The sequence below is a fragment of the Pelodiscus sinensis genome, chromosome 15 (assembly GCF_049634645.1).
Source record: "Pelodiscus sinensis isolate JC-2024 chromosome 15, ASM4963464v1, whole genome shotgun sequence".
Classification (NCBI taxonomy): Eukaryota; Metazoa; Chordata; order Testudines; family Trionychidae; genus Pelodiscus; species Pelodiscus sinensis.
In genome coordinates, this window is record NC_134725.1 from 29,605,585 (window position 1) to 29,627,751 (window position 22,167).

The 22,167-nt window shown below is 47.8% G+C and overlaps 1 long non-coding RNA gene and 3 other non-coding genes across 4 annotated transcripts; 3 read left to right on the forward strand and 1 right to left on the reverse strand.

Annotated features, from left to right (window-relative positions):
- The first annotated feature begins 3,471 nt into the window (after positions 1-3,471).
- TRNAF-GAA (transfer RNA phenylalanine (anticodon GAA)) lies at positions 3,472-3,544 on the forward strand. Its single transcript has one exon. It is a non-coding gene; the product is annotated as a tRNA-Phe (tRNA).
- A 482-nt stretch (positions 3,545-4,026) lies between these two features.
- TRNAD-GUC (transfer RNA aspartic acid (anticodon GUC)) lies at positions 4,027-4,098 on the forward strand. Its single transcript has one exon. It is a non-coding gene; the product is annotated as a tRNA-Asp (tRNA).
- Positions 4,099-4,515: 417 nt separating this feature from the next.
- On the forward strand, positions 4,516-4,587 carry TRNAA-UGC (transfer RNA alanine (anticodon UGC)). Its single transcript has one exon. It is a non-coding gene; the product is annotated as a tRNA-Ala (tRNA).
- A 4,016-nt stretch (positions 4,588-8,603) lies between these two features.
- Positions 8,604-22,121, reverse strand: LOC142818503 (uncharacterized). The gene is made up of 4 exons (XR_012895998.1): positions 21,995-22,121; positions 21,155-21,226; positions 9,282-9,407; positions 8,604-8,983 (listed from the first exon to the last, which is right to left on the reverse strand). It is a non-coding gene; the product is annotated as an uncharacterized LOC142818503 (long non-coding RNA).
- Between the last annotated feature and the right edge of the window lie 46 nt (positions 22,122-22,167).

Consider the following 22,167-nt stretch of genomic DNA (forward strand, 5'->3'; position numbering starts at 1 on the left):
AGCTCTCCCCTCCTCCTCACCCCAGAATCCCCTGGCACCTGCACCTTCCCTTAGCCCTGCACCCTCCTGGTGCCTTCCCCTTCCCTTACTGCCTCTGGCCCCTTTGCCCTCTTTTTCCCTGATACCCACCCCCTCACCACTCTCTTCCCCATTCCCCTCCTGCCCCTCTGTGCCCTCACACATGACTTGCTCCATCCTGGCCTTCCTCATGCCCACCCCTTCTTTCAAGCCTTCTCCCAGCACCTCCCCCTCCAGCCACCAATGCCCTTCCCCTTTCCTCTCCTCTCCCAGCATCACCCTGTCCCCCCTCCCACTGACACCTCCCCTCCTGCCCTTTCCCTCATTGTCTGCACTTGGCCCCCTGGCATTTGTCTCTCCCTCCTGCACCCTGTCCCTTGGTGCCTCCCCCCCCCTCCCCGGTGCCCCTTCTCCTTCCACCCAAGCCCAAGCCCGCCTTCACCTCGCCACCCAAGCCTGTTCCCTACCTTCTGCCTTCCACATTGCAGGGCCGGAGGCCGCGCTCAGGCCCCGGAGGCCGAACCCAGAGCCAGCGTGGCCCCGCCACGTGCCTCCGAAGAGTTTTAAAATCCCGGGCCGTGACATCACGTCACGCCCGGGCGTCCTCCCTGCCCATGTGCAACGCCGCGCATGGGCAGCAGCAGGCGGTGCAGAGGAGCCGCGCCCGGGGAGGACACATGGGGGGGCCAGCCCGCTCCAGGCAGAGCTGGGGGAGAGACCCAGCTCCACGTATTGGTGGAGCAGAGCCCCCGGCTCTGTAACTTGCCGGCACTTCCGGGTTCAGGGGCGTGGGCCCGAATCGGCCCTGCTGGCAGCCACCAGGCATGCTGAGGCCCGGTATTTTTTGGGAAACGCTGTTCTATTCTATATTATATCAATATTCAATTCTGCAAGGTATATGCATTAGGAGCATCCATTAAAATCATAGGCTCTCTTTGCATAGAGAATTTACAGTATCAGGTCTTTTATTTGGTTTCTATTGCAGAAGTATCATAAATTATCAAGTTTTTAGACTGCAATCTTTATGAGGGTGGGTTTCTTGAATGGCATAGCTAAACACAGTAGATCTGTACCTGATCATGTCAAGCTGCTTTATTATTATTATTATTATTAATAATAATAATACTACTAATAATAATACTACTAATAATAATAATAATAACTTTAAACAATTATTGCTCTGCACATACACAAAATGCTCCTTTGGACAAAGAGCAAGAATTCCAACCATTACAAAGTTATCTAGAAAACGTATGAACATATCAAAGCAGGGGTATGTCATAAAAGTCCCTCATCATCTATACATTTATAATTACTGGCACAGGGCATGCTGCAATATTTCATCAGTGAATGTATTGTTTGTTATCTGATTACCTAGGCCTTGTGTAACTGTCTCATTAGTGGGAATTATTAGAACAACTAGAGCATGGAACACTGGGTTAGTCACTGAAATGCCAAACTCTGCTGACTATTAAATATTACTCTGAAGTTATATGATCAGTTTGATATTTTTGAAAATAAAGTGCTAGCTTCTTTGAACAAAGTTCCCTAGGAAAAAAAAAAATTAATGTTAAATAAGGTCTGCAATGTTAAACACTAATTCTACAAAAACAAAGGGGCTTGTCTACACTACAGAATTAGTCAACCTAATGTATGTCGGCATATAGGTATGGCAGTAATTACATTGCTTGTGCATATCTACACTTTGCTCATTGTGACAGTGGTGTACATCCTCCCCCAGTGCACTTGTATCAATTGTACTGTCAATAGGACATTGTGGGCTAGTACCAGTAGACATTGTGGAAGTGGAGTTAAGTCAGTATCTCTGGACAGTAACATTGGTGGGCAGTGGTGACTGCGAGGGAGGGACACAAGGAGGCCACTGGCCACCTGATACATGACTCCTCCTTTGCACCACTCTAGCCTAGAAGAGGGCCCTGCCTCTTCCTGCCCTGCTCTGCCTTCACCTCTTCCCCCAAGGCTCTTCCCCCTGAATAATGCTGGCAAGGTCGGTCATTAGTGCTGGGGGGCACCAGGCACTGGCAGCAAGGATCAGGGTATCCCCCATGTAACTCACCAGTGATTGGGGGTGGGTGGGAGAGCAGAGCAACCCAGCCCACTCGACTCCCCTGGCACCCAGACACATTGCTTCAGTAAGTGTGGGAAGCAGCCCCATCTCTTCCCCAAACACCTTTCCCCCAGCAACGTGGCTGGTAGTTGGGGTGATACAGTGGGCTGGGGCCAGGTCTCTTGACTTCCTGTTGCCACTAGTGAGGAGAAGGGTGACCCTCTACTACTGGCCAAGGGGTTCAGAGTGTGAGAGGTGACACCTTGAAGGTAGGGAGCTGGGGTGAGTTCTGGAGAGGCCTAGGGCATTTGCTTGGGGAGCACCGGGTTGGAGGCTTGAGTCCCTCCCCACACTCCACCAGCCTTGGGAGTGGCTGGACAGGCAACATAGGCTGCCCCAGGGAGGGATGGAGGTGGCTCCCACATTAGGAAAGCAGGATAAGGGACCTGCTGAAGAGATGGTGGTGGTGTGGGTTCTGGAGTGGCCTAGCAGATAGGACATCAGTGTCTGGAGCATGGGGTGGTGACTCGAGACCCTGCCAGCTCCCACTCCACCTGTTCAGGCAGCAGCCTGGCAACCAACACCAGTTTCCCCAGGGATGGATCTGGCTCCTGCATTAGGAAAGCAGGATAAAGGTCTCTCTGACCCATGTACATGTTGGGTCTGGAGATGAAAAGGAAGGACAGTGTGTGTTTGTGAGAATGCCAGACAGACAGATTGTGTGAGAGTGCTGGAGATTTGCACTGCCAAGCTTCCTCCATCCCCTTCTCTCTGTTTGGAGGTGGGGGCAGGGCAGACAGCCTGACATCAGTGCCCCCCTCTTCCCTTCCACACCAAGCAGGGGGGCAGCTCTAAGGCAGAGGCAGAAGCAGCATGATAGTGGGTGGAGGGGCAGATGAAGTGCCAGCACTTGATAGCTTCTGGGCAAACCAGTCAGGATCACCTGTCAGAGGCTCCAAGATCTACTGGTTGGTGACCACTGCCCTAGATGCAGCTGCTCTCTACCTCTACTCCTGTTAGGACCGGAGACCACAGAACTAAGGAACTTCTCTTTTCTGGGATGTAGCCATGAGGGAACACAATGAAACAACCCACAACAAAAGAATAAGACTGCAACAGAACATAATGTGCTTAATATAACAAATCATCATGCTGAAGTAATTCATAAATCATCATAATAATAAATCATCCATATCCTTTACAGCTGGCATCCTTCAAACTCTTTTATTGTACAAGGGAAAAGAGCATTTCAAAGTGTGTTCAAAGAAGATTGTAGTTAGAGTTGGAGTAAGGTGGAAGAAAAAGGACAGAAAAATGAACCAAAAACATGTGAATACATTATTCAGCAGGGTGCTGTTCACAAGCAGCCAGCCTTTTCTATGCCTGCCGAAATAGCTCAGTTGGGAGAGCGTTAGACTGAAGATCTAAAGGTCCCTGGTTCAATCCCGGGTTTCGGCAAATTAGGTTCTCTTTTTCAGAAGCAGGTGAAGGTCTTCTGTTTAGTTTGTTAAGTGGCATGGTGAGAGTGCCCCTTATAGCATGCCCTGGTTGTGCAGAAAAGGGCAGCTGCCCACCTCTGATTCAGTTTTATGGGCTATTATATTTTGTGACGTTTAGCTTCTGGGTTGGCCAGGGAAGAGAGCTCCTTGCACTGGCATTGCTGGAGCTTTGTAATCATGTTGCCTAACAAAACTGGTGTTTGTTTATGGGCTGCCACGGGCAGTGCACACAAGACATCAGGGCTTTTGGCTCCCTTGCATTCCCCCCAAAGCTCATCACTGAAGCCTGGAGCGTGCCCGTTTGCATTGCGCAGCTGGGCAGCCATAAGGGTCTCCATGTAGGCTGTTGCCAATGTACACACAGAAACAACTACACCCTGCTGAGGCTAGCAGGTCTGGCAACTTTCAAAAAGCCTTCCTAGGAACAAAACTTATAGCTCATCCTCGTTAGTATAGTGGTAAGTATCCCCGCCTGTCACGCGGGAGACCGGGGTTCGATTCCCCGACGGGGAGGCTACTTAACTTTTAACACATGCTAGTACTTTGAGAAATGTTTAGGCAGAAAAAAAAGGCAAAGGCAACCCAATCCCCCCCACAGTGATCCCACATGAGTTGAGTGCCCTCCATTGGGGGGGGTCTTATCAAGCTGTATGCAACTTTATTCTGTGTCCACCAAAACCAGCATGGCACAGAGCCGTGCAAAGTCAGAAACTCCCCTGCAAACATGGCTACAAAATCCATCAATCGGACATGCCTTTGCATGGGGTTATGCTTCCCTCTGTGTCACAGCTAGGCGTAGTCAGCTTAGTATTGCACTTCCCAGTGTCTTTCTTCCTGCATTACTTTTCATCTTTGTCTGCCCCTTCTTATTGCTCTTGCCACTGCCAGGAGAAAGTATATTTAATTCATTGAAGAAGAAAGGAACAAGAGGGGGATGTAGCTCAGTGGTAGAGCGCATGCTTTGCATGTATGAGGCCCCGGGTTCAATCCCCGGCATCTCCATTTCTTTTCCCTCCTCCACTCCAGATATTTTGTGTTTCTTTTACTAAGGATTTGGCTTTAACTCTTAAACAGGCAAAGGTTGAAACGTTGCGAAAAGTGAGTGTAGTGTAACAGCATCCAATGGCATAAACCTTTGCCTCTTCTCCTAGTAGTTCCCGTGGATACTCCACTGTAGGTGTCAGGCTCGTCCCGGTGCTGCAAGTCGGAGATTTTCAGTAGCTGTAGTCAGCCGGACCGCACATGCATGGTCAGTGTCTCGCGCCATTCGTGTTCTTTGATTGTTGCGCGTGATCCGGCTCCTGCCAGTGCCTCTCAACCATCCTCGGTTGCAGATGGAGCTCCCCTCTTCTCTTTGTCTAGTCAGAGTTTCCCGTCAATAGTTAATTATATAGTAGTTAGTTTAATAGTTGTATCTTGTTAGAGTAGTTGTTAGTTACAAAAAAAAAAACCTTTGTTCAACTGTTAGTGGCATTACCTCAAAAAAAGAAAAAAAAGAAAAAAAAAAGAAAAATACTTTTGCTTTAGGTTCAGCATAATACCTTGGTCGAACCTCATAATGCCTGGTTCATCAGGTTTCAAAAAGTGCTCCCTTTGCCGGGAAGCCATGCCAATGTCAGACGGCCATTTGGCCTGTATCTGTTGCCTGGGGGAGGCACATATCCCACAGAAGTGTGGGTAGTGCTCCAACTTAATGGCCAGGGCGTGCAGGGATAGAGAGATGTGCCTGAAGATGATCTTGTTTGATAAGGTCCTACAGCCTTCAGCCAACACCCCACCGCTGACTTCAGAGGTGGGTGTGGAGCAGAAGTGAAGAGCTTCATCCCCAGGGGTGAACGCAGAAAAGAAAGTTAGAATGTCCCTCACACACTCTTTACCTGCTGAATCGAGCATCAGAGTCAGCAGAGGGGATAAACCTGGTACATCCAGAACTGCCCCTGGGGCCTCAAAGACATCTTTGGCTGCCAAATCCAAAAAGCTGTCAACCCCGGCACTAAGTGGCAGCGCACCGCCAGCACCAAAGGCAATACTGGCACCGAGAACCACTCAGAAACCTTCCTCAGCACTGGTGTCGACATGACCATCGGCACTGTTGGCATTTTCCGTGCCATCTGCATCTCCTGCGCTGTTAGCACCGGGGCACTCAGCATCAGCACTGTTGCCATACTTTCCAGCATTGCAAATGGAGGAACCGCAGCAAGCACTGGCACCGATGTTGGTGGACAATGGAGGTGAAGGGATAGCTTCCGACAGCGACACCGCATCGGCACCAAGAAAAGCCACTCATAAGACAGGCACTCGTTGGAGCTCTATTTCCCCATCTTCAGTCTTCTCACTGGCACCATCTCTCTCACCTCCTATGTGTCATTCCCCATACAGAGTGATCCTTGGTACCAGGATAGCCGCCTCTCTTACTCGCCTCAATACAGCCCTAGATCACCATATTGAGAGCCACCATGAGAGCATGTGACACACTTTCATAGGCACAGCCCACTTTCTCCTCCACCATCCGCCAGGTGCTCGCCTCGTTTACCTCGCTCGCTGGCGCACTCTCCGTACTCAATCTATTACAGAAAACATGGCAGTGTAACATCATCCAGGCAATTATTACCAACCCGCTCCAAGCGCTACTATGACTTCTACTATAGACCACAACATTATTACAGGTCTCGTTCCTATGGCCAATCTACATGCTGCTGTCACTCTCCTGACTATCACCATGTCCCAGGAGTGACACGTACACAGCAGAAGGAGTACCTTCCAGCCCCACCGTCACTCAATCCTCCAACACAACCTCAGCAGTCCGAGCTAGAGGAAGGTCAATTATCCGAGAGTGAGGATCAATCACTTGATACTCCGTCAACTGACCAGTCTTCATCCTCCCCTGATGAGGCTGTTTTTCCAGGGGACATGTCCCCTCTCGACCTGAAACAATTTCAGGAACTTTTTAAGCAAGCTGCCAAGTCTCAGGATGTATAGTTTGCAGAGGTGCACACCAAACAATACCGTCTGCTCAAAAATCTCCACCCTCAACAGTGCTTGAAAATTGCTTTTTCGATCGACAAAGAGATTATGGAGGCTTCAGAGGAAATTTGGAAGACTCCAGCCTTTACAGCACCAACAAGCAAATGGGCTGACAAAAAGTATTTTGTCCTCTCTAAGGAGTTTTTATTCACTCACCTATAGCCGAATTCTCTGGTGGTGGATACGGCCCAGCACAGGTCCAAAATGCCACAGTATAGAAACACCGGGGCAGACAAAGACACAAAAAAATTAGACATCTTTGGCAGGAAGGTATATTCATCAGCCACTCTACTTCTGCGCATTGCAAACTATGCCGCCCTACTTTCTAATCATAATTTCAATAATTATTCAAAATTGACGGAGCTCGCCCAATACCTTCCGGATTCCAAGAAACCATTCTTCAAATCCATTGTACAGGAGAGCTACACATCGTCCAGGGCAGGGCTACAAATTGCCCTGGATGTGGGGGATACAGCAGCACGTTCTATGGCTACAACCATATCTATGAAGAGATCATTCTGGTTGGCCATAGCTGGAGTCCCCAAAGAACTGCAGAGCAAAGAAGAAGATCTTCTGTTTGATAAATAGAAACTGTTTGCAGATAAGACTGATGAGGTCCTTCACTTGGGGAAGAATTCATGCACAACCTTGTGTACTGTAGGGATGTATACCTCTCCCTTTAGATGCAAAAGATATTACCCGTACCAGAGGAAATACAATTATCAGTATCAAAGGCATCAACATCGCCCATACAACCAGTCTTGCCTGAAACAGCGTCCTCAGTGCAGATGCACTTAAGCAGTCCACGCGACCAATCAGCCAGCCACAAAGCAGCAGGTTTGACTCCTGTGTCGAGGGGAAGGGCGTGCAGACAGCTTACGTTGTTGAGAATCAACATCAGATCCCTCTCTTGTTTCACCACTGCTTATGGCCATTTTACCATCATTGGGCCAGTATAACATCTAGAACTTGTGGCATCCAGATTCACAATCCTGGTTACCTCCATTCCTCCCACCATCCTACCAATCCTGTCCCATCTCATTAGGATCTCTTAATACAAGAGGTTCATCGCCTTCTCTCCATCAGGACTAAAGAGAAGATCCCAACTCCCTTCAGAGGAAGAGGCTTATACTGTCATTATTTCCTTACTCAGAAGAAAATGGGAGGATGGAGGCCCATTCTCGATCTGCAGAAGTTGAATTGCCACCTCCAGAAGCAACGGTTCAAAATGGTGACTCTTACTACCATAATACCATCACTGAACAACGGACCAGGATGCTTATTTCCACATTGCCATTCATCCAGCACACAGGCAATTCCTTCGTTTTGTAATCAGCGACGATCATTTTCAACATCACATACAATCATTTGCTCTGGCATCTGCTCTCAGGGTTTTCTTGAAAACGCTTTCCATGGTGGCAGCATATCTGCACCACAGAGACATCATTATATTCCCTTACCTGGGGGACTGTCTCATAAAGGGCAGATCACGACAGGAGACGTCCCACATGGTCATGTTAGTCAGACAGACCTTCGACTTCCTGGGCCTCATAATCAATGAAGTCCACGGTGGAGCTGACACAGACCATGAACTTCATAGGCGCCAGTCTCGCTTCTTTCTCGGCATGGGAGTATTTACTGGTAGACCGATTCGAAGATCTAGTAACCATCCTCGTACACACCCCTACGATATTGGTATTCACTTTCCTGCAAATGATGGGACACTACCACATTTGTAGTACATCATGTGCGACTACACTTCTGTTGCCTTCAGCATTGGCTGGCTTTGGTATATGTTCCCACAAAGCACAGCATTCAAAAGTCAGTAGCTCCTCCAACCTACGTCCACAGCTCCCGGTCATGGTGGATGAACCTGCACAACCTCATGGCAGGTATCCCGTTCCATCGCCCTCAACCTACCAACCAGCTAACTACAGACACCTCCCTTACTGGCTGGGGTGAACATATGAATGGCATGAAGGTCCAGGACAGGTGGTCAGCTTCCAAAGGGGCTCTTCACATAAATTTTCTAGAGCTCAGAGCTGTCTTTCATGCATGCAGACATTTCAATGTTCATATATCTGGAACAATCATCAGAATATTGACCGACAACATTGCCACGATGTATTACATCACTCGGCAGGGAGGAGCACGTTCACGGTCCCTGTATGCATCACCTTAATAGCATCCTACTTACCTGGCACCAACAATGGTATTGCAGACTCTCTGAGCAGACATTTTCCTCACGATCACGCATGGGAAATATGTGCAGACATCCTTTGATGCATTTTCTGCTTGTGGGGAACTCCTCGAATAGATTTATTTGCCACTGCCAACAACACAAAATGCCAGCACTTTTGCTCCAGGGTGGGCACTGGAAAGGAATACTAGAGAAAATCAACATGGATTTGGCACGAGTAATACTCATAGCTCCGGCATGGGTGAGACAACTGTGGTACTCGTTCCTCTGCCTAATGTCGGTGCAGCAATCTTACCCTCTTCCTCCCATGCCAGACCTTCTTTCTCAGAATCGTGGCTCTCTCCTCCATTCCACGCCAGACTCTGCATTTAATAGCCTGGCTCCTGACTGGTTCAAGGCAGCTGAGCAGCTCTGCTCAGAGCAAGTAAAAGCTGTCTTAATGCATAGCAGAAAGAAGTCTATTCGAACTTACCTTGTGAAATGGCAAAGATTTGCGCTCTGGTGCTCCGACAATCAGATCAACCCCGATATGTTGCTCCTCCACCAGATCCTCAATTACGTCCTTCACCTTCAATGAACAGGGCTTTTTAGCTCATCCCTGAAAGTACATTTGGCAGCTATCAGTGCTTTTCATCATCCCATAGAAGGGGTATTGGTATTTGCTCACCCAATCACTAAAAGATTCATAAAAGGTCTGATGTACCTTAACCCCCCATGTAGACCACCACCACCCTCCTGGAACCTAGACTTAGTATTGGATACTCTAATGTATCCTCCGTTTGAACCGTTAGCCATGACATTTCTCCAAATGCTTACAATGAAGTTGGTTTTGCTGTTGACAATCACATCTGCATGCAGAGTCAGCGAGTTGGCCACTGTAAAGTCAATACCACCATTCACATCATTTACCAAAGATTCAGTCATAGTATGTCTACACCCTGCTTTTATTCCCAAAGTTTGTTCTAATTTTCATATCAGTGAACCCATACTGATACCTTCTTTTTATCCGAAACCTCACTCTTCTCCAAAAGAAGCTCTGCTCCATACACTCGACGTACGTCGAGCACTTTCCTTTTATACTGACAGAACCCAAGAATGGTGTAGAACAGATTGGCTGGTAGTATCAATTGTAGAACAATCCAAAGGAAACGCCTTATCCAACCAACGTATTGCAAGGTTATAGTGACATGAATTACCACCTGCTATGCCATTCGCAATAAACCTCTCCAATTACAACCAAAAGCCCACTCTACCAGAGCAGTAGCTACTTCTACAGCCTTCATGCGAGGAGTCCCATTGAGTGATATTTGTTGAGTGGCTATCTGATCATCAAACGCTACATTCAGAGACCATTATGCAATCGTACAATGGTTGGCCGCTGATTCCATTGTTGCCTCAGCAGTACTTTCGATTATGGATAAACCTTAACTCTGGAGCACATTCTGAGTACTGCTGTATAGTCACCCACAGTGGAGCACCCCTGGGGACCACTTGAAGAAGAAGAAAAAGTTACTCACCTTTGTGCATTAATAATGTTTCTTCAAGATGTGTCCCCGGGGGTGCTCCAAGTCCCACCCTCCTCCCTGCTCTGGAGCTTTGTCTCTTTTTTGTTACAGATAACCGAGCAGTGAGAGGAACTGGTGGGAGCTGGACTGCACGTGATGAACAAAGGGCGCGAACGGTGCAAGACGCTGATTGCGCATGCGCAGTCCGGCTGACTATGGCTACTGAAAATCTCTGACCTGCAGCGGTGGGACGAGCCCAATACCTACAGTGGAGCACCCATAGGGACACATCTTGAAGAAACATCGTACTGCACAAAGGTGAGTAACTTCTTCTTTTGGTGTGCCATACCAACATGCACATATAGACAAAGCCTTAACATGATATTTCTACATGGTAAGAATTGGTCTTATGTACTATTGAGTCATAATTGTATGGTGTCAAAAATGCTTTACAACTAAGCCTGCTCTAACAAGTCCCAAATCTTAGTTTCAGATGTATCCCAAAGTACATATTTAATCACAGGTGCTAGAACTAGGTAAGCTAGCCGGGCGGCAGCCCCTGGCTTGAAGTGGTTTCCATCAAATACAGGATTTACAGTTTGCTTCAAAAACTCCTAACACCCCCACGCTACAAATAGTTCCAGCACCTATCAGTTTAAGTGCTTTTCTGATTCAGAGTTTAAGGCGGGGCAATCAATTACTGTTTGCTAATGTTCAAATTCCTTAGTTAACAACGTATAATCAAAGATAGACTCCGGAGAACATACTGATAACAACAATGATATAATAATATGCAAATAAAAAGATGTCCAGGTCCATTCAAAAGTGTCTGGGAGTCAAGATTTGGTCTGAGGTCTGCGTACTACCACTGGATTAAGGTCTCTGACCTGCAATCTGAGTTCTCAAAATCCACTGCACAGTAACTCCCATCTGACAAAAATTACTATCAAACATCAGGAGGAAGGACGGAAGCCTGAATCTGCCTAAGAACCACTGCCTTGTGTGGCTGTTAATTTCTAAAAACACAAAATGAAACACGCACGTGCCCCACTCCTTCTCTGAGGCCCCATCCCCTGCTCACTTCATTCTCCCTCCCTCTGGGTCTTGCTCTTCCCCATCCTCACTCACTTTCACCCAGCTGTGCAAGAGGTTGGGACGCAGGAGGGAGTATGGGCTTTGGACTGGGAATACAATCTGTGTGTGTGGCCAGAAATGAGGGGTTTAGGGTGCCAGAGGGGAAGAGGGCTCTGGCGGTGGGGATCTGAGGTAGAGATAGGGATGAGGGGTTTGGATTGCAGGCGGGGGGGTGCAGGTTCTGTCTAGGGGTGTGGGCTCTGGATATGGGATTTGGTGTGCGGGATGGGACTCCAGATTGGTGCAAAGGGTTCAGAGTGTGGCATCCTAGCAGCACTTATCATGCTCCCAGGAAGAGGCTGCCAAGTCTCTGGAGTCCCTAAGACCATGGGTGGCTAGGGAGGCCCAAAGGCTCTTTGCGCTGCCCTCACTTCTGCAGCCACTGCACCCCGCATCTCCCTTTGGTCATGATTCCCAGACAATGAGGGCTGCAGAGCCAGCACTCAGGGAAGGACCAGTGCGCAGAGCCTCCCTGTTCAGTGTCAAGGGGCTGTAGGGACCAGGCAGTTGCTTCCAGGAACAGTGTGGAGCCAGGATAGATAAGGATCCTCCCTTAGCCCTGGGCCCCTGCTGCACCACTGTGGCAGCGCGTCGGGGTTCACCCACCTCCTGCACCCCTGTAGTGGCACAAACAGACTCTACCAGCCAGTAGAATATAGGGAGTTTATTGCTTCTCCAGGATACAGCACAGCATAGATGTAATCTGGTTACAGGGCAGGCCTAGGATGCCTCAGCCCCCCTTGAGATGGGGGAGACTGGGCCCCTAAATCCCAGCCCGTTGCCTCGGCTGCTTCCTTCATGATACCAGACAGAAAACTAAAAAAAGTCCCTTCCAGCCCTGCCCCCCAGCAAGGGGCTGGCCTCCCCTCTTCCTTTGTTTCTCTCCCTGGAAGGCAACTGGTCCGACAGGTTGGAAGCCCCTTGCATAATGACTCATCCTCTGTCCTGCTGGGCCGTGCTACAAACAGCAGCCAGCGGAGGTCACCCACAGCCCACCACCCAGCATAGCAACCAGCAAGGTACCAACACTACATCACAACCACCAACTAGACTTTTAATGGCCCGTCAGTGGTGCCAATCAGAACTGTCAGGGTCCCTTTCTGACAAGGCATTCCAGTCGAAAAATGGACAGCTGGCAACCCTAGCTCAAGCCTCACTACCCAGGGTGTCTGGGGGCAAACCAGAAACCCAAAGGCGTCAGCCCCAGGGAAAGGACTTGTAAGCTGAATACTGTCAAAAAGGGCTGCAACTTCAGCCCAGGGCAGGGGGGGTCAGGCTTTGGTCCTGGGTCCCAACAAGTCTAAGTCAGTTCTAATGTTGTAACCAACTTGGGGTCCCTTCCCACAGTCTGAAAACCTCTATTACAAATCCCTTCACCAGTGAGGAACCCCCAACACTGGACTGCTCAAGTCAGGATGTAGGGAGAAATTCAGTCATAGGGCCAGGCACCAAGCCCTATAGACAGCATGTAGAGCATGAAAATTAGGCAGATACCAATTATCTATCTCAGGGGTGGCCAACCCATTCTGGGCAAAGAGCCAAGATAGCAGTGGATCCACCACGAAGGGCTGGGGCAAAGTTGTTGAGCAAAAAACCAAAAATGACTGCCCCTTTTGCCCCTTTAAAAGGAGCCCCCAGTCGCGTTTGGTTGAGCAAAAACAAAGCAAAACAAAACAAAAAAATAAAATAAAATAAAACCCTCTTAAAAGAGGATCTGCCCTTTTAAGAAACCACATTTAAATGGGTTTTGAGGCTTTTTGGCCACGGCAGGCTCCTGCTGCCTGCCACCATCTTTATTTCTGCAGCTTTCATGGCTGTGCCGGACAGCTCCCCTGCCCAGGTCAGCACAAGGAGCCGGGAGAAGAGGGTAATTTTTGGGGGCAGCTTTTGAGCCGGTGGGGGGGGGGGGGGGGATGGAAGAAGAGCTGCATGAGGCTCGAGAGCCTCAGGTTGGCCACAGCTGATTTATCTAATCATTCTGTGAAACTCCCTCTTGCAATAAAATAAGACTGTTCTTAAGTGTTTAGATTTGATTATTTTAAAATCAGTCCTGCCTGAATGTTGTGCTTAAAAAACTGCACTCACACATACACAAGCACACTTTGGCTGTGCCTACACTGGCAAGTTTTTCCGGAAAATCATCTGATTTTCCGGAAAAACTTGCCAGCTGTCTACACTGGCCGCTTGAATTTCCGGAAAAGCACTGACGATCTAATATAAAATCATCAGTGCTTTTCCGGAAAAACTATGCTGCTCCCATTCGGGCAAAAATCTCTTTCTGAAAGACTTTTTCCCAAAAGGGCCAGTGTAAACAGCATAGTTCTGTTTTCCGAAAAAAAGCCCCAATCGCGAAAATGGCAATCGGGGCTTTTTTGCGAAAAAGTACATCTAGATTGGTCACGGACGCTTTTCTGCAAAAAGCACTTTTCCGGAAAAGCGTCCTGCCAATCTAGATGCGCTTTTCTGAAAATGCTTTAACGGAAAACTTTTCCGTTAAAAGCATTTTCGGAAATTCATGTCAGTGCAGATGTAGCCTTTGTCTTGTTGTTACCAACTAGTTACTCCTTCAACTTCACTGGCCAGGAGAATTAGATGGGGGAGGGATGCAGCCAAGCTTTTGCCAATCCAGATCAAGGCTGACAAGAGGAGACCTGGGGTCCCCTGCAAGACACCTTACATTTATAGTAGCTTCCCTCTCATGCAAATCTGTTAGTCATCTTATGCAAATCTATGCACTCCAGCTGTGTCAGTTAGTCATTTGGCACCTTCTTCTGAGTGTTATCCTCAATGCTGCCACATTCATCTTGAAAGAGGGTTTTTAAAAGTGCTTCCAAAGAAATATAATCTATGCTATCATGTGCCGAAAGTGTCCATCCGCTATGTACATTGGACAAACGTCCCAGACACTTTGTCAAAGGATCAATGCCCACAAAACAGACATTAGACAGGATCACAAAGAAAAAACAGTTTCTTGCCATTTCAACCAGAAAGGACATTGTCTCAATGACTTGGTCACCTGCATCCTGCTTCAAAGGCCTTTTAAGACTTCACTTCAAAGAGAATCCTCTGAACTGTCATTCATGCTTAAATTCGACACTTTATATGCAAATTTGAATAAAGACGCTAATTATCTTACCCATTATAAAGATAGCTTCCCCAATTATCACCTCTAATATCATTAGATCACAGACATTTACCTCCCCGTCTCCCCCCCCCATCCCGTTTCTGTTCTGAAATTTGATTTGTCCTTTTCATATGTGTTCATTTTTTTAAATTGTATCCTTTGGTATATATGGTTGTGACAATTTTCTTCCACTATTTGATCTGGGGAAGTGGGTCTGGCCTACGAAAGCTCATCACCTATTAAACCATCTTGTTAGTCTTTAAAGTGCTACACAGTCCTGTTTTTTCTTCCAAAGAAGGTGCTTGGTTCTGACTCCCAAGGCCATCAATATGTTTGATCTTTCTCAATGGGTCCATTTGATTGGTTTTATTGTCCTTGGATCTGGTCTATTCCCCTCTCCAACTGTAGCAGCTGTTCAGAGGTGCTTGTCTTATTCATTCACATCTCATACATTCAACAGGGCAATCAAGTAAAAAGACATTTTCTTTACCTTTATTATTCTTAGGGAATTATATATATATAGACTTGTCAAGAACAATTCCTGATTGGTCATTTTCTGTATTTGCTTCAAAGTCTATGGAGTTCAGAATACCAGTCCCTGTTCCTGTCCTCAAAATATAGTATCTGCTATACTTCGAGCCATCCTTTTTTTCGAATGTTCTTGCAATAATGACCGATACATCAAATATGGAAGCACTGTTGGGGTGCACTTGGGATTAGCCACAGCCAGGCTGTTCTTATTCCAACTCATTGTGACATGTAGAGTAGAAATCATGGGAGTCACTTGCACCTGAATACAGGGTTATCTCCAGAGTAAATGGGGGAATTTCACAGTTTCTGGATCTGGGCCATTCATAATTAAAAAGGTTACCCCTCCCCCAAAAATTGTTTCATTCACCCAGATCATTATTGTTCTAGTTTCTGTTGGCTCTTGTTTAAAAGGGTTTGGTTTGGGTTCCAGGCTGACCAGGTTAGCAGGAGGGGTTGGAGTGCCCCCGAGAATCTTCTGGAGCAGACATGGCATAGATGCATCCATATTCACCAGGGGTCATATTTACCCAGACTTGGACTGATATGAGTATAAAGATTTCCTGCAGTGTATTGTTGAACACTGGTGTCTCCTGTACTGTGTGTTCCAACTGGTTCAATTATGCCACTGAATTCCCCATCCAGTCATTGTTCTGTTTTCAGTGCATGAAACACCATCAAAGTTATTGGAATTCAAGTGCTCCGTGCCTTGGGCGCCATCTTCAGGCTTCTATTAGCAACGTAATCATGGATCAAAATTTATTTCTGGTCCTTGTAATTTCGGGGATTCATAGGCTACCAGTAGGGTTGCCAGGTGTCCAGTATTCTACTGAACAGACTGGTTTTTGTGCCCTCTCTCCGGTAAAAAAATTCAGAAAATACCGGACATGTGCAATATCTGGTATTTTCTGTTTTTCCAGCTGGGCACTGGATGGGCGCTCCGCCAGTCTTATTCCTACTTGCAAGGAATAAGAGATCCTCCGGAATAGGGCTTTATTCCGGAGGATCATGCCAGTCTGGGCGCTTTTCTCCGGCTTATCTCCAAGCCGGAAAAAAGCGGCAGCCATGAAAATGCAAATGCCGCGGGGGATATTTAAATCCCCCGTGCATTTGCCTCTTCCAAAGTTCTACATTAGCATGCCTATTCCGCAATAGGCGGCCAATGTAGATGTAGCCATGCGGATTATTTTTGGCCTTGTCCCTTCCAGGGCTATGAATACTATTGATGATATCCCTTTTTCAGTAGAATCCCTGTGGCAAACTGCCACTGGCTTTACTCCATTTTATGCCAGAAAATGAGGCATGTGACAAGATGACCCCACTTCCTTAAGAGAATTATGGGGCATGGTGAGGTAAATCATTACAGTTTCCCACTATTAAGCAAGGAAAAAGCAGCATAATATTGTGGCACTGGAACCACTGTTACCTATTCTAATGAAAGTGGCAGCTAGGGAATCTCCAGAGCACAGGGTGGGAGTCAAAAAGGATCCTGGAACTGTGGTAGACAATGGAATAGAACAGGAGAGAGGTTGTACCCTGATACCCAGAAAACTTACTCTCACCCCAGCACACAAGCAAGAGGGGAAGACAGACCTTCTAATGACAGAAAGGCTAGAAAATGGGCTTTGAGGACCCTAATGCAACATGGGGCAAACCATAGACAGTGGGATAAGGCTCCTACCAAAGGGAAGCCATACAATTACTGTATCCACCAAAGGAGGTGGCTGGTCTAACCCCCTCTTTGGACCCTCTGCTATTCTCCAATAATGAATTGGGGTGCCCATTGGATGATGAAACACTTTCAATGGGAACACAATATTGGAAGTTCATCAGCAAAGTCTCCTGGTATTCAGGAGGGAGATCTTGCATGAAGTGTCCAGCAGAGATCTCCAACTAAAGATCTAATTGACACAGAAGCAGCAGTATCCCTCATTAAACATACACCTAAAGTAGGGGGGGAAGCAAAACCAGTCATCTTACAGTCATTCCAGGGGAAGGCTAGTGTAGGAGGGGAATGGGTCAGGGTCCCCTTTTTAGTACGAGACTGGAAAACAGAAGAGAATCTTATTCAAACCCCAAACATGATTGATGAAATTATTTTGGGACCAGATTGGCTATTTAAAAATAACATTATCATTGATATGCCTATTCTTTATGGAAGCTGGAGCTGCTGTTACCACACTCTGGCAGATCTTCCCCAGACATTAAGTTAACAAAAAGGAGAGGAGGGACAGTGGCAGCACTCACTGAATTACAGATAAGGGAGGGGAATTCTAAGTTTCCTGCGATCTGGACTAAACAAAAGACATAATGTAGGAAAATACATGGGTGTGTAAAAATTGTTGGGGATTTGGTACGCCCTCAAAAGCAATGCCCCATCTTAAGGAGGCTGAAACACAGTTACAACAAATAATCCAGAACTTAGAAAGATGGGAGGGGGGAATGACCTTCAAAAAGCTAATTCCTCTTTTAATTCTCCCATATGGCCAGTTCTTAAAGCAGATGGCAAGTCCTGGCATGTAACTATTGACTACAGGCGTATTACTAAAGGCACAATCCCTATGGCCCCTATAGCTCAATGACACAAGTAATTGAAAAGGTGCAAATGACTTCAAAATAGTTCTCGGACATTGATTTTGCTAATTGTTTCTTTCCCATTCCATTTCACCCAACCTCACAGGATAGATTTGCCTTCACTATAAATGAGCAACAGTGGACATTTCAATGTTTGCCCCAAGGCTTTCATAATAGTTCTGCTATAGCTGATAAACATGTTATTGATATGCTAGAATATTTTAGCCATAAGACCAGCCCTTTGTCTTTTCCTATGTAGGTGATATTTTAAGTTCGGGGAAACTGAGGCACGGGTACAACAGTTAACTGAGAATGTTTTGGCTCTGATTCAAGAGACTGGTTTTAAGGTTAGCTTAGAAAAAGCCCAATTGGTCCAATCTCAAATGACTCACCTAGACATTGTTATAAGAAAGGAAGGGGGGCAGGTAGATCAACAGAAAGTAAGAGTCCTGCTGGGAGGGTTTAATTTTCTGAGACCTCATATTTACAAATATGCTGAAATTACATTGCCCTTATGGAAACTGCTAAAGAAAAAGGCACAATGGCAGCAGAGAGCAGAGCAAGAAAAGGCTTTGCCAGTGGTCCCCAATGTGGTGCCTGTGGGTGCCATGGCACCCACCAGGGTATTTATGTGAGCCTGCAAATGATCTGGGCCGGCCCTGCCCCCGGTGCATGGCGCATGCGCAGTGCCAGTCCCGGGCGCATGGGCAGCCCCCGCCCTGGGCGTGCGGCATATGTGTGGTGCCGGCCCCAGGCGCGTAGCGCATGGTTAGCGCCAGCCCCGGGAGCACGGTACGTGCATGGCCTCTGCCCCAGGCGCACAGCACATGCGTGGTGCCAGCCCCGGGCATGTGGCACATGGGCAGCCCTGCCCCTGGGTGCACAGCGCCTGTGCAGCCCCACCCCTGCACGCCCGGTGCATGAGCGACCCTGCCCCTGGGCACCCGGCAGTCCCAAAAAGTTAGGGACCACTGGCTTAGACAAAAGGCCCTGATGGCCCCTGCTCCTCAATTCCCAGACCAGTCACAATCATTTGTAATCAGATTAGCAACAATCTAGCATTGGCAGCTACTCTACCCAAAAAAAGAATGAGGAAGGTAAATTGGTATTGGTAGCTAAGGTTGCCAAATGGTTTCCCAAAAAATACTGAACACACAGGCTAAAAATTTGTTGAGCAAAAACAAAAAGCCCCACCCATACCAAACACACATGTGTGGCTACTACCAAGAGCCACCAAGCTGGGAACAAGGGGGAAGGCAGGGGAGACTGCTCTGCAAAGCAACCACCTGCTACCAAAAGCAGAGAGAGGCAGACCCCGGGGCCAGAAAATGGCAGGGCAGCGGGGGTGGGGCAATCATGGGTAGGAAGATGACTCCCCAATAGCCAGGTCTTTGGGTGACCCAGTGCAAAGAAGCAGAAATTCCACCCCAGTCAGTTTTGGCTGAAAGCCCATGAAAAGCACCTAAACGTAACTACACAGCACCTGCGGGCTTCGCACCACAACACGCTTGAACAGAGCTCAGGAGCAGGGACAGGGCTTCTCCTCTTCCTCAAGGCATCACTCCTCCTCAGATGCAATCAGCTGAGGGCTCCCAGTGCCGATTGCGCCTCGCCTCCCAACCACTCCCCCCGCCGCCACCCGGCTTCTGCATGCAACCAAAGGCTCCCAGCACCGATCGCAGCCCCACCTCCCAGCCTGGGACTCCCTCTGATTGCGTGCAGTTGTCTGGCGAGGGGAGTGGCTGGAACTTCCAACCACTCCCCCCGCCCAACTTCTGCACGCAACCACAGGCTCCCAGCTGGAGGCGGGGCCACGATCAGCACTGGGAGCCTGTGGTTGTATGCAGAAGTCAGGCGGGGGGAGTGGCTTTTGCATGCTACCACAGGCTCCCAGTGCCGATCGCGGCCCTGCTTCCCAGCCACTCCTCCGCCTCCACCAGGCTTCCGTCTGGTGCCCAGATGGAAAAACAAAAAATACCAGACATTGCACGTGTCTGGTATTTTCTGCATATTTTTACCGGACAGAGGGCGTAAAAACCAGACTGTCCAGTAGAATACTGGACACCTGGCAACCTTAAATAGTGCCGATTGTCAGCAAGAGTCTGCTCCATCCATAGGTTATGCCCAAATTTATGTAGGGTTTCTTTAAAAGGTGTCTTTTCTTTTATATAATTTAATTCTTCCTGCTCTTTTAGGGGTTACAACACTCTCCCTTACCCTGACTCCCTTTTTCTAAACATTAAGAATATGCCCAGCACATACTGTTGCAAAGTATCCCACAGTATATAAAGCCACCCACAATGTTACAAGCAACCCATCTTGTTACAAAGCCTCCCATAATGTTGCAAAGCCTCCCATAATGTGCCCACAATGTTATAAAGTAAATATTCCCAACACACAGTGAAGTATCTCTAACACACAGTGCTGTAAATCCATAATATGACTGTATCACTTAAGCCCTGTTCTTGTATTAGCACTCTATGGCCGAGGGTATATTGTACCAATTTACTACACCCATTCGTGGGCTGGGGAAGGGATCCTAAACCTCCTCAATTCTTGGGACTCCCATGGCTGAAGGTACAGATACCTAGAAACAATTTCTTTACCAATTTCTCTTAGTACCCTCACCCAGTGAGGGGGAAGCAAGGACTCTAATCCTTCTTCCTAACCAGTGAATTCTACAGCTGGTGGTCTGCACAACTGATTAATCAGTCACTTTCCAATATTTTTCTGAAGTTTTATGATGACTTTTCCACACTTCTCAATATTTATGGTTTATTACTCAGTAAATACTTATGATATCCTTCCCTCTTTCATAATTCTCCACCAAAATGTAGTGCATAAAAAACTGCATTCACACACACACACACACACACACACACACACACACACTCCGTCTTGTTGTTACCAACTAATTGCTCCCCCTAACTTCACTGGCCAGGTGAGTTAGATGAGGAGAGTGGAGCTGGGCTTCTGCCGATCTGGATCTATGCTCCAATCTTCATGGTCTCATGCAAGACACCTTACACCAGTGGTCACCAACCAGTAGATCTAGAACCTCTGACAGGTGATCCTGACTGGTTTGAAGTAGGAATAAGATCCTCCGGAAAAGGGCTTTTTTTCCGGAGGATCGGGGCCAGTGTAGACGCTCTTTTCCAGCTTTTCTAAAAGCCGGAAAAAAGCGGCGGACATTTTTATTTAAATGCCGCGGGGGATATTTAAATCCCCCGTGGATTTCTCTATTATGACCTGTGAAATTAACATGCCCCTTCCGGAAAAGGGGCCAGTGTAGACGTAGTCACACTGTTCTTCACTCTCATCTTCCAATCCCACCCAAATGTGGGGAATTGTTGTTACTTCTTTTACTGCTTGCAAAGTGGGTTAGTTTTGGTTTGTGACTGGGCTGTGCATTTCATAATTTTCATTTCTCTCTTAAGCTTAAATTTAATTATTTTAGTAGTGAGGTCTCAAATGCTTAACCTGTCGTGGCTAGAGTAAAAATCCTGATGGTAATTGCTGCTCCTTGAAGTGGCTGGCATGTCCCTGCAGCCCCTGAGAAAGACAGAGCAGGAAATCTCATGCTGTCCTTGCCTGCACACACCACTCCAGATGCTCCCCTTGATCAATAACAGGGAACCATGGCCCATAGTAGCTGTGGGCTCAGTGCCTGTAGATGAGGGGCAACACATAACGCCATGGAGTCACTGCTGTACATACTAGCTGCTTTCAGGAGTGGTCCAGGGCCAGGGCAGGGGTAAGCCTGCCTTAATCCCACTGCTCCACCACCTGGAAGCTGTCTCAGTTAAATGGTGCCCATCCAGAGCCTGCTTCCTGAACCCATCCCAGCCCTGAACCTCCTCCTACACCCAACCTCCTGCCCCAGACATGAATCCCCCTGCACCCAAATTCTTTCCCAGAGCTTGCATCCTGAAACCCCTCATGGATCTCAACCTCCCAGGCTGGGCTAAGCCAGGAACCCCTCCCACTCTCCAACCTCCTTGGCCCAAGCCCAGAGCCTGCAGCTGCACCCCAACCTCCTGTCCCAGCCTGGTGAAAGTGAGGATTTTGGAGGAAATTTTTGCCCCAAATGGCCTCCGCAAGGATTGAACTCATAACCCTGGGTTTAGCAAGCCAATGCTCAAACCACTGAGCTATCCCACTCCCCAAATCTAGACATGCACACACACACAAATCACATGCATGCACACACTCTTCCCTCACACCTGATGACACACAACTACACACTGAACCTAACCCATGCAGAGATACGCAACAAGCCAGACACGTTCCAGAAGAAAACACACGAGGAGACACACGGACCCAGCTCACAGTCACACACTCCTGTCCTCTACGTCCGTTCCCTGCTCATGGAACCCGGCTGAGAGCTGAGACCCCGTCCCAGGCATAACTCCTCACTCCTGGTTTTAGTCCACGCCGCACGATTCGGGCCTTTGCCTGCTGCGTCATCATTTCAAGTCACTCCCACAGCGTCC